Source organism: Aedes aegypti, chromosome 3 (assembly GCF_002204515.2).
Source record: "Aedes aegypti strain LVP_AGWG chromosome 3, AaegL5.0 Primary Assembly, whole genome shotgun sequence".
In the NCBI taxonomy this organism is placed as follows: domain Eukaryota; kingdom Metazoa; phylum Arthropoda; class Insecta; order Diptera; family Culicidae; genus Aedes; species Aedes aegypti.
In genome coordinates, this window is record NC_035109.1 from 95,153,443 (window position 1) to 95,164,976 (window position 11,534).

Sequence of the window (11,534 nt, forward strand, 5' to 3'; positions counted from 1 at the left end):
TGACAAAAAATCGATTGATAAGCTATTCATGCCTATTTAAAAGTAATGTCACGACAGCACCTTTTATTCTGATTGAATATAAAGTATTCAAATACGCATCATCTTACCTTTTCTAATAAAACGAAAATAAAATGCATAGAAAACTTTGGCCCATTTTCCATGTTTGTCCGAAAAGTTCGAAAGTACACAACAAAAGAAAACTAGCAATTTTCATCAAGTCTGCCTTGATTGTGGTTGGCAAGCTGAAGTTTTCTTGCAGTTTGAAAAAAATCATGTCATATTTCGTGTGTAGTATCGGTGCCTCCCTCCCAGGTTCAACCCTGAGCTTTCTCCTGGGTTTGGCTCTGAACCGGAGATTGGATCCGTCCGAAGCATCACTGGACGTGAACCGTGGCCTCGGCATAGTTCGGAGTTGGCCTACAGTCGACAAGGGTGCCACTCCGTAGTCTGCCACAGCGAGCCATAGGTGTCACCTAGTCGGTGAATAGAGGCGGCCATTTTGTGAACGGCCTGAAGCTCGGAGTCGAAGGGCTGTGTGAAGAGGAGAGTACAAGCCAGCATTCGAAGGTCCGAAGAGCCCGTCAAAGTCGTGAAGAGGAAGCTGCAATACTTTGCGCAGGAGTAGAAAGCGCGCCAGCAATCCAGTCGGAGCGCCGAAGATTAGAGGAGGAAGCTGAAATGAAGTAGCGGGACAAGAAGAAGGGGCCCCGCCGATAAGAAAGAAATAGACGGAGAAGTGAGGTAGGAGATAGCCTTTAAGAAAGTGGGAGAAATAAAGGTACCTGATTGTGCTAAATTGAAAATAAAGTGGATTGTGTTTAGCAAAAGTAGTTTAGTGTGTTCTTGGTCGCGATAGTTAAGCGCGTACGCCGACCCTGAGGCATTTAAGGAGAGGGTTGAATTGATAGAGGTTATAAATCAGGTATAAAATATGAAGTAATGCATGGATTCTTCGGTATTCAAAGCATATTTACCTTGAAATCAATCTCACACAGGGATTAAAGTTTAGCAGCTTCTGAAGTTCTTCAAAAATCAAGCGGGCACCATCTTAGGATTTGAGCTCAACACCGAATGTACGTACAATCTACAGATGTCAAAATGAACTTAGGCATCTACGTGAATTTCACGTAAGAGCGAAAGTTATCCTCAGTAACAATTACCGAGTTACTATTTGGTGGTTATGAATGGCTTAGTGATCTTTATCTTAGTCAGGTGAAGTGAAGGTAAAATGAATTTGGAATGATCTACGTGATTTTTCACGTAGCAATGACATTTGGATTATTTTGAGTGCACGTTTATGGATGTTTTTTTTATTTGGACGCTTAATTGGTACTTTTGGAGCCTGGTAGCCTCCATCCAAGAAAGTGTTTTCTTATCAGTTGAGGCAGTTAATTAATTGTAGAATATGTCGATTAAGATGTGTTGTAGAAGTTTATGCAAATTTTCTGATTCTGGAGCCTGGTAAGCTACACCCAAGAAAGTGTTATCGGAATCAGTTGAGAATGTTTATTGATTGTAGAATAGGTTGTGTAGAACGCTGTGTTTTTACATTGATCAATTAATGTATTTTATTTATTATCATATTCAAACTCGTTACTCCTACATAAAGAAGAAGCTGAACATCTGCCATGACATGCTACGTGATATGCAAACCTTGACTGCCCCACAGGAGACAGCTCTCAGTCAAAAACTGCGCGAGCAAGTAGGCGATATGATGGATATTGACCACATGTGATTTTGATAACTTGAGTCATACATTGTTATATGAAATAAAGACTAAATATATTTTATTTCTTTCAACTTTTATTTATCAAATCGTTCATATGAACTATTTGAACAAACTGAAATAAGTCGCCTAGTTTTTAAGCTTGATTTCTTAACAGTTAATTTTTCTAAGTCTGATTTGCTTTTCTTGAATCATAAATTTCTAAACCTGATTAGTTATTTAACTTAACTTGTCTTAGCCTGATTTACTCACCGTTAGATATCCTTCCTAAAACCCAAAGTCACTCAATGATTGTCCCAAACCTACAGATGAATCGAAATTACCTCCAGACTTATGGAACAAGTGAGTACATGAATAGTTTCGGAATAATGTGAAAGGTTCGTTAATTGTTATGGTAAGCGGTTCCTTGTTATTTTCCTGATAATAACGCTTTATATGTTTTTTGCACAAGCCAAAAATTATTTCTATCGGATTGAATATTAGACAATAAGCTGGTAAGATTCCAATCGATCTTAGATAAATACAAAATTATATTTTTGTCGCAATGTATTCTAGCACTATCCATAATCCATATGGAATGGTGACCTAGAAACGTTTCAACTTTTCGGCTTTGGGTAGCAAGTTTTACCAAACAGCCGAAACACTTTTTACGTGTAAAAGTCCCCTCGGTCCGAAATGATTCTAACATCCCTGATTGACCCAAGAAACAAAGGTAAGATTCTCAAGGTTTTCGTTTAAATTCTCCACGGTCACACCAAATTTTCGGTAAGTCTTCCAGCAATTTCATTTGTTGAAACCAACTCAGCAATACACCATTTTGCTGATATACAGCACTTCTGAAATTATTTACTGGAATTCAGCAATTTAACTTGCTGGAAACTTGTCAACATCATCAGGTTTACTGGTTTTCAGTAATTCATATGACAAATGATTGATAACCAGCAATCGATTAGAAAATTTGCCGTAAACCAGTAAACATAATTACTGAACTTCAGCAATGAACCAATGCATGAGTTTACTAATTTGACGTTTGAGCGGTGCCATATTCATTCGTTACCATGACCACATAAATAACACGGCACCGCTCAAACGTCAAATAATGAACTCGTGCATTGATCCATAGTTGTTGACAGTCGGTTGACAAGTACCGAGGCAATTAAAACAAAGAAAAAAAAAATCTTCCACTGGTTTCATTTGGAAATCAGCATTAAGGTTTCTGAAAAATATTATCTATGAACCGCATTTTTTTCGTTTATCTCGCGGAATACCTGAGTAAGTACTCTATATTTAAGGAAATACTAATTATTGACAAATAACTCAAGTGTTTATTTCTAGGATGGCAACAATACCGGAACGGCAAACGGGGCTTGGCCCTGTCCTCCCGCAGAAAACTTTCGATTATTTATACTTGTGAAAATAAATGTTTTTAGCATGTCACAAAATTGCATTCTTCAACAGTTTTTTGACAAACTTTACCTAAATGTTCCATCAACCAAAACCTGGTGGCCCAAAATTGCTGGAAAACAACAAGAAATCTCGCAGTTGAAATGTACTCTGCTGGATGATACGTAGAACAGCTGTCATTTTTATGCGAATTTGCTTTGCTGAAAGATCCAGCAAATTTCATTTTGCTGGATCGATTGCTAAATTTACAGCGCAAAAATAAATCAGCAAAAATTTGCTGGTTAACAACAATAAAATTTTGGTGTGTAGAGAACTTTTTGCCCTTTAACGCCATACTCATGATTCCGAGGAATGTCTTTTGAGTCAAACGATACTTCGTGCAGGAAAATAAGTTGATGAAACTGCCATTTTATGGAATCTAACTCGTCAGCGTATTTCAGAATGTCTGCTGAATGTACCGATGCACGAGCTCACGAATTTGACGTTTGAGCGGTGCCGAATTCATTCGTTCCCATGGTCGCATAAATAACACGGCACCGCTCAAAGGGGTCATGCACAAATTACGTCACGCTCCAAGGGAGGGAGGGGGTCGAGCTACGCGTGACAAGCCTAACAAAATTTTTGGAGGACTCATACAAAAAGTGTGACAAAGAGAGGGGGAAGGGGGTCTTAAAAGTTGAAATTTAGCGTGACATAATTTGTGTACCATCTCAAACGTCAAATTGTGAACTCGTGCATTGGTCCATAATGCACAACAACAACAATGTTTGTGAATATATACATGACATATGAAGTGACAGATTCGGTCTGCGCGGCCGTTCCTTTTGGCTAGCATACACCGCGTGGAATTTTGGGCAAATGCGCTAATAAGGCTCCACAATAATGCAATCCATGAGACAGCTGCGATCAGCTGTTTTTTTTGTTTACCATGTGCTTTTGACGTTTCGCGATCGGAGTGACTCTCGATTAAAAAGGAAAATGTAAAGCTTCGATAACACTCGCATGATTTGTTTACTCTTTCATTTCGGTTTCATTCACACTTTTAGTTGTCAGTCCTATCACGAAAAGTCCTCATGGATAGCCTTATGCTTTATATTTTTCTGAGGCTCATATTAAGTGGTATACATTTTTGGTATAATAAACTAAACTAAGCTGGATTTCCACAAAACTATTTTTATCAGTAGATGAAAAAAACCTAATTTAGTACTATACCATTTAATTCCACTAGAGTTTGTATCCTTTGACAGATACGCGTATTTCGACCTCAACTGTAAGGCCGTCTCCAGTGTCGTGTACTAGACTCGACTCGACGGAAGTCTAGTACACGACACTGAAGACGGCCTTACAGTTGAGGTCGAAATACGCGTATCTGTCAAAGGATACAAACTCTAGTGGAATTAAATGGTATAGTACTAAATTCAGTTTTTTTCATCTACTTATAGGTATTCTACTAAACAGCTCGAAGATTTATTATCAATATTTTTATCAGTGTATTTTAGCGATCGCAGTTGTTTACAAAAACAAAAATGCCGGCAAAGACGGCTTGACCCGCGATTTTTTTTTCAATATTTTGTGTACTATTCGATTAATTATCGTTAGAAAAATCTCAAAAGTGGACTGCTTTCCATTAGAAATGGCGAATCAATCGAATGGCGAATTTCCAGGAATTGTTTGGCAGGTAAGAAATGTAATACAACTTCAAATTCCCTTCATCTCAGCTTTATTTTTCGTTCTCCCATTTGTTTCAGAAATGCTCGAAAACACCGGTTGTCTGGACCTGCAAAACGGTAACAGCGGTGCGAAAGAAGCCTAAGAAGCCCACGAAACCAGCGTCAGGGACTACTAGGAAATCTCAGGAAATACGGTCTCAAAAGCAGAAAAACGCAGTCGAGTCTAGTACACGACACTGAAGACGGCCTTACAGTTGAGGTCGAAATACGCGTATCTGTCAAAGGATACAAACTCTAGTGGAATTAAATGGTATAGTACTAAATTCGGTTTTTTCATCTACTTAGAAAAACGCTTTTGGATGCGGATGCTGCTGAATATTTACAGGAGAGTCAAAACGAGCTGAGTTTTGAGCAAGACAGATTCTGCAGAATTGGGTCCTAAAGCCCTGTCCCAATTTTAGTGCCAAACGCTTAAGTTTAAGCCAAAACCACATGTTTACTCAATTTTATAATGTTTTCCGTTGGTTTAAGCTCAAAAACATTTTTATTAGATTTTGTCACATCCTTTGGCTTAAACTCAAATTTTGGGTGTATTTTGTTTTCCGTGTCCCTTACGAAATGTCAGATAGGAACAACCCCAGTGGTCGAACTAAAACCCCTGTGGTGTTTTTGTCGACTAAGCGAACGTCAAACATGATCAAAAGTGTCAAGGTTCATTTATGGACCATTTTTTTAAATTAAAATTTAAACATGATATAGCCATTATTTGAGCGGGAAAAATTGCTAAAGTAATTACAGTAACATGCTTTTTCGTGTTATTAAATAAAAACAAGATTTCATTACAAATTTTAGGACCCAATTAGAATATCAGTCATCTAGAATCGGGCATGGGTCTAAGTTTTAGGTTTTAAGTGCGATTTGTTGATTTCATTTTCATGTATTGTCCACGATTGAATATTAATAAGTTTAAATTGGAGTTTTATTTTCAACAGTTACCCCTTTGTTTATGTTTATTGCAGGCCCCGGCTCTGCTATGTTGAACAATTTGAATGGCAAAGCCTTATACTATTAAAAACAATTTGTGTAAGCGATACCAAATAGTGACAATATATTAAATTGTCCAGATGTTGTTAAATTGTATGGGGATAAACACTTTTAGGAAACTGTGGCAATATAAGCCCACCATCTGCCGAATGGTGCGTGCTTTTGTTTGCGTAACACATTTATATATTTGTGAATTTTACTATATATAACCTATGGGCTCATTCACAAATTTCATAACGCTGAAGGGGGTGGGTGGGTGTTTTCATGATGTTAGGGCAACAAACATTATAAACAACAGTTTGGCAAACTGTTACCCACATTGGTGTTTGTGAACGATGTTCATTATAGGTACACGTTTGAAAATTTCACGCAGGTTTTGCAAGCGACCCAACCTTTAATGAAACCTTGTATCTATTTACGAAATCTTAAAGGAAAAGAACATTGATTCTGCGATGTGTTACTATTCTATATTAAAAAAAAAATATGTTGCAAAGATAATTAAAAAAAAAAGTTTGTTTTTTTTTTTTCATTTTTGAAACCCACGCAGTCTATTTTGGTTTTAGCGTGTTTGTTTTTGCGTTGTCCATCAAACAGAAAAAATACAAAAAATATCCAGCTGTTGCATTGAAACGATTGAAACCAGTATAAATATTGTCTTTTTGATAGAAAAACCTGAAACTTTTCCGGATCATTTACTTGAACTGCTAAATTGGTAAGTAATTCTATCGATCAACCTGGGATACATGACTCATATTCTTTTTTCGCAAAATTTCAGGCCTATAAAAAGCCACGCATACCGATCGGGAGCTTCTAATGAGGAATTCCAAGAAGCCAACGGAACCAATCATTACCGGATTTGGCTGGGATTATCGAAACCGAAGCCAAATCGATTGTCGCTGCTGCTTCCCTAGTTGCTACTTGCCATTGCCGAAGTGAAGTAAGCGACGGATCCTATATTTGTGATGCAATACTCCTGAGTTTCCCGTACACAATCATGTTCCGCATCCTGCTTGGTGCTCAATACGGAACGCATCTGTCAAACTTGGAGCTGTAGGATTAGTACCAGAGAAATCGAAAGACATGTGGAAGCCGACGGGTTGGGACACATATAAATAGGTGCTTTTGATTGTCTAGTTTAAGTATTAATTTCTGTGTTAAGTATGAATTGTATTTAAGTATTTTGTATTTCTGTGTTAAGTATTAATTGTGGTGGTAATAAATGAAACTTATTTATTTTAATAAAACATATTTTGTGTATTTTTATGAAAGCAATAAATTACAGTTGCAAATGAGACAAGATACCCCAGCCCGGTATTTTATTTATAATGTCCAACAGTTATTGAACCGTTTGCAATATTGTTTTCCACAGAAATCATGGATGGTATATCAACCTTAACCCTTAATGTAACGCGAAAAAAATGTCCGGGCAAATCGACGTTTTCAAATGGTTTGTATAACTTAACCGCCTATTTCCCATATTGTTATTTTTTCAATTACCGTTTCACAGATTGTCAAAACAGTTCGCGGTAGTGTTGATTTATTGTTAATTTAGGTGTTATACGAAACTGTTTAGATATTGTCGTAAATGGTTGATGACAGTTCGGGAAATAGTGGTTGTATAGTTCCAGTTTATGCGGGTTGTTACGGTGGAGTTATACTAGCGCCAACTTATGTTTAGGAAAAACAAGCCTGTTTACTCCGTATCTATACATGTTATAGACCCAACCAGGCAAATAGCGATTTAGAGTAACTTTTAAACTAAATAGTTTTGATTTTTCCCAGAGTGATACTTACACGACAACGCGGAACTACTCAAATCTGAGTTGTTTCTGATGGAATATGCAATGCTGTTTCCTCTCCGTGCAGTATTCGGTGAGTGGTAACCAAGGTGGCAACCCTGAATGCTACCCACTGCACCGTCGAGCGAGCGCGCCAAAAGCGCATCATTGAGAAGGAGAAGGCAAAGCAACAGTGCAAAGTACAGTTGATTTTTTCATTCATCCGTTTATATTCAACCCGAACAGAAGTGTATTAAAGTTTACCTCGTTTCATTCACACAAGTGTTTCATTCCTTGTCCGGTTCCTTTTCTTCGGTGTTTCGCTTCCGTTGTGCCGTGTCCACCTCTGCCCAACAGGTAATGGTCCCAGAGGAAATCCGAAATATAATTTCCGGATAGCGTAGGAAGAAAGTGTGAGAAACTGTTTTCCTGTTTCGGGTGTTCGCGCCGCGTGTGATTGGATTTTGTTTCCTGCTGTGGTGATTCAGTTCGGAAAACAAAATGGCGGAGCAGAACAAATTTGCGTTTGCCAGGTTGAGCAACCACAACTGGCAAATCTGGAAGTTCCGGATGGAGATGCTTCTGACCAGGGAGGAGCTCTGGTATGTGGTGGGCGATGTGAAGCCGGAGCCTGTTACCGATCAGTGGACGAAAGACGACCGGAAAGCGCGTGCCACCATCGGTTTATGTATCGAGGACAATCAGTTCGGTTTAGTGAAAAACGCGAACAGTGCGAAAGCTTTCTGGGATGAGTTAAAAGCATACCACGAAAAGAACACGGTTACGTCGCGTGTGTCTTTATTGAAGAAACTATGCAGTGTGAATCTCGCAGAAGATGGTGATCTCGAGTGCCATTTGGTAGTTTTGGAAGATTTATTCGACCGTTTGTCGAATGCGGGGCAACCACTGGAAGAGTCGCTGCGGATCGCGATGATCCTGCGCAGCTTGCCCGACTCCTACGGAACTTTGGTGACGGCCCTAGAGAGTCGTGCCGATGCCGATATCACCATGCAACTGGTAAAATCGAAGCTACTGGATGAATTCGAGAGGCGGAAGGAACGATCCGGTGATTCGTTTGATATGAAAGCGATGAAAAGTGCAATGCAAAGTGTGGGTGGTGTTTCACAACGAGTGTGCTATTTCTGCAACAAGCCTGGCCATGTGCGTCGGAATTGCCGGCTTTATCTGGCGAAGCAGAAAAGCGGCGAAGACGAGAAGAAGCCAGAAGAAAAATCGAGCGGCAGGCAAAATGCGAAGAAAGTGAAAAATGATACCTGCAGTGCCGGTGTGTGCTTCATGGTGGCGGATGATGGACAGCGTGAATGTTGGTTCATCGACAGTGGAGCGAGCTGCCACATGACAAGTGACAAGAAATTTTTCACGACGTTCGAGGAGAAGGCTGGTCCAAATGTGATTTTGGCCGACGGCAAAGTTGCTGCCACAGCTGGATGCGGTGATGGTGTAGTGTTGTGTGTAGGTGGAGATGGAAATACATTCGAAGTAAAGTTGCGCGATGTGTTGTATGTTCCCTCCCTTACCAGTGGACTTGTATCTGTGGACAAGTTAACCGCGAAAGGATTTGTGGTGAAATTCCGAAAGGATGGCTGTTCCATTTGTGATGTCAGCGGTAAGGTGATTGTTGCCGGAGAGCAGACTGGATCCCTGTACAAGCTGAAGCTGGCGGAAGTCGCAAGGAAAGTGGAAGGTAAGATGCACAATCATAACTGCCAACATCAGTGGCATAAGCGTTTCGGACACAGAGACCCGGCAGTATTGTCGAAGATTGTCGATGGCAAATTGGGCGTAGGCGTGAAGGTCACGGATTGCGGCATCAGGCAAACTTGCGAGCCATGTTTGGAGGGTAAGTTGTCACGGAATCCGATTCCGAAAGTAGCGGAAAGAAAATCAAAGCGTGTTTTGGAGTTGGTCCACACAGATCTCTGTGGTCCAATGCGAACGACGACACCTGGTGGAAAACGATTTCTTATGACGATGATCGACGATTTCAGTCGATACACGGTCCTTTATTTACTTGAGAAGAAATCGGAGGCTGCTGGTAAGATAAAGCAATATGTGAGGTACGTAGAGAACCTGTTTGGACGAAAACCACAAGTTATCCGATCCGACGGCGGTGGCGAGTACGCCAACGAAGAGTTGCGGCGATTCTTTGCTGACGAAGGTATTAAGGCACAGTATACGACTGCGTATACGCCTCAGCAAAACGGAGTGGCCGAAAGGAAGAACAGGTCGCTACAAGAGATGGCTACAAAGATGCTCTTGGATGCTGGTTTGGACAAACGTTACTGGGGAGAAGCTTGCGTTGCTGCTGCATACTTGCAGAACAGGCTTCCGTCCCGGTCAGTGGATACGACACCGTACGAAAAGTGGTGTGGTCGAAAGCCTGAGCTGGGGCATCTAAAGGCATACGGGTGTCCGGCGTATGTTCATGTTCCAGGAGTAAAACGTGGCAAGTTCGAAAGCAAGGCGAAGAAATTAACGTTCATCGGTTATTCGGAGGAGCATAAAGGCTACCGGTTCGTGGATACCGGAACAGATATGGTGACGATTAGCCGAGATGCGAAATTTTTGGAAATGCAGGATCCGAAGTGTTCATCACGGGAGAAAGTGAATGAAGGTAATGAAGTTGAGTGGTTCTCGGGGGCACAGCCTACCGAAGTGGACAATTTCGATGGATCCGAGTTGGACAAAACTGAAGAAGAAGACTATTTTGATTTGGACAATACGGGAGAAGAACAAGATCCGTTGCAAATGAAGGAAGAGGTTCAATATCCTAGTGAGGAGGAAACTCCTGAAGACATACGTCGATCCAGCAGGATTAATCGGGGTGTCCCGCCTGGTCATCTGTCGGAATACGTTGTTGGCATAGCAAGAGCCGACGGCAGGAGCGCAAGAAGGCAGAAGAGCAAGAAGTCAGGAGGAGATATTCCGAGAAATGCAGCGAGGATCAGCATTGAGGAGGAGTGATGGAATATGCAATGCTGTTTCCTCTCCGTGCAGTATTCGGTGAGTGGTAACCAAGGTGGCAACCCTGAATGCTACCCACTGCACCGTCGAGCGAGCGCGCCAAAAGCGCATCATTGAGAAGGAGAAGGCAAAGCAACAGTGCAAAGTACAGTTGATTTTTTCATTCATCCGTTTATATTCAACCCGAACAGAAGTGTATTAAAGTTTACCTCGTTTCATTCACACAAGTGTTTCATTCCTTGTCCGGTTCCTTTTCTTCGGTGTTTCGCTTCCGTTGTGCCGTGTCCACCTCTGCCCAACAGTTTCAACGCAAAACCGTAGTTGAACCCAATAACCCCAATTTGGCTAAATTTCCAAGGCCTCTATTAGGTATCCAGGTTTTTACGAGCGCTAATGGCTGCCGCAAACAGGCTCGCATTCTGATAGGGATCAGTCGATATGACGTTTGGCTTGGGTCAGCTCAATATAAAACGACCCAAGCCAAACGTCAAATCGACTGTTCCCTACCAGAAAGTGAGCGTATTCGCGGCAGCCATTAGCGCTTTTAAAAAGCTGGATACTTTGCCTTTGAAGCCATAAGAAAAAATTACCTGAATTTGGTTTGATTCAACGCAGAATTGAGTTCATTCAACCCAAGCTTGAGAATAATGCATTTACCCAAATTTGGCTTATTGGACCGAACTACCCCCATTGGGTAGGTGCAGCTCTCTCTGTTTTTGACAACATTGGTGGGGAAGAGAGAGAATACCGAGAGATTTTGGGTTGAGAGAATAATCGATATACTTAATTTTGGGTAAACTCAAATCAAAAATGAGATAAACTGTTTTTTCCGTGTAGGTCCTGAGTAGAAATCTTTCAGTGTTCCTTATATTTGGCCGATGCGGTTTTAAGTCGTGAACACCTTCCAGTTTGTTTTGTTTCTGTACG